This window comes from Syngnathus scovelli, unplaced genomic scaffold, assembly GCF_024217435.2.
Source record: "Syngnathus scovelli strain Florida unplaced genomic scaffold, RoL_Ssco_1.2 HiC_scaffold_45, whole genome shotgun sequence".
Classification (NCBI taxonomy): Eukaryota; Metazoa; Chordata; class Actinopteri; order Syngnathiformes; family Syngnathidae; genus Syngnathus; species Syngnathus scovelli.
Genome location: NW_026061549.1, coordinates 74,962 through 76,412, shown reverse-complemented (window position 1 = coordinate 76,412; position 1,451 = coordinate 74,962). Strand labels below are relative to the sequence as shown.

The window sequence follows — 1,451 nt, the reverse complement described above, 5'->3', positions numbered from 1 at the left end:
GTTGCATTCGTGTTCATCTCTACTCCGTATAAACACAACAGTCGTGGACTGCGTTCGCGCTCTCCCCTGGTCTTTCTGATTAAAACAAAAATCACACGCAGTCGTACGTACATGGAGTTTAGGTCTGCGGTGCTGTGACACACTGAATGCTTTTGAGCATGTTATTAACTGTACTATGGAACTGTGCATTTGCTTGCTAAACTGTATTAACCAAATTAGTCAATGCAAAATAATATGGAATTACCACGTTCCTGACTCGTCATATGATATGAACGTATCAAAACCTTTTTGTCGGCTGTAGGTCTGTCTTTTTAAGAATACGCCCGATTGTTGTTCCTCATACATCTCAGTATAGATTTCTAGAAAACAACATTTACTTTCTAAAGTAAATTGACAGATTTATATTCAAATGTCAAATATCGAACGCCACCATCACAGTGGAGGTAAATTACACTCCAAACCATGCCAGCAACGAGAAAAGCCTCAATTATTTGCGACACGAGAGATATAGAGCACTTCTGAAATTTGAGAAATCATTTGAGAAATTACGATCGTATTTTGTTTCCCGATTTGAATAAAGTTATGAAATCACACGTTTTCAAATAAAACACAGAGATGGGATCATTTCCCATTCTCTCATACCAAAAGTACACGTACCAAGACATACAACTGTTTTTACCTTCAATACTCATAATAGACGCCCAATCGATAGGTGACGCTGTTTGAAAGAAGGTTTGATCAGGTACCTACAATCCTGTGCGCCAAAGATGTTTAAAGTAAAAAAGACATTAATGAAAACAAAATACTTGTTTAAACCTTCTATTTAGGTTGAGTCCTTGTAAGTATAGTAAATCTATCAACGTCTATTGTTTGTATTAGAAGGACTGGTTGCTACAATTTGAGTGTGAGACCGCCTGTGAATTTGGTGAGACCAGCAGTGACGTGGCCCGTTTTGACCCAGATTATCAGATCTCTCTTTCTTTTCAGATGGAATAAATCTTTCGCCTTTTACTAAAGATTTCCGTGGGGAGGAACAATAAGAGTCTATCTCTACCCATTCTCACCAACGGTTTGTTAGAATAGGCCTCTTTGGCACCACTTTTATGGTTAAAATTCTCTCTTCTATGATCAGCTCTCTTAATCCCTCAAACCCAAGAACCGAGACTACACTTGATTTTAGCCAAAAGGCCGAGAAGCGATGGAGTATGCGAGTGACGGACTCACTTACAGGCTTCCCCGTCTACCCATTCTCAGCAACGGTTTGTTAGAATAGGCCTCTTTGGCACATGTGATTAGCTGGGTAGCTTGAGCTATGCCGTTATATCGCTGCAACCCTTCTCTTGCTTTATTAGCTTTCTCTTCTCTATGACACCCTTTGCACATATGTAGAAGTCGCTCTCAGTTAAGACTACAAGGTCACACGTCATCACACAGGCTAGGCAGAGTCGCCT

The 1,451-nt window shown here is 40.0% G+C and overlaps 1 non-coding gene across 1 annotated transcript; it reads left to right on the top strand.

The window, feature by feature from the left end:
* The first annotated feature begins 969 nt into the window (after positions 1 to 969).
* LOC125968145 (U5 spliceosomal RNA) lies at positions 970 to 1,079 on the top strand. The gene has a single exon (XR_007481088.1). It is a non-coding gene; the product is annotated as a U5 spliceosomal RNA (small nuclear RNA).
* Positions 1,080 to 1,451: the final 372 nt, after the last annotated feature.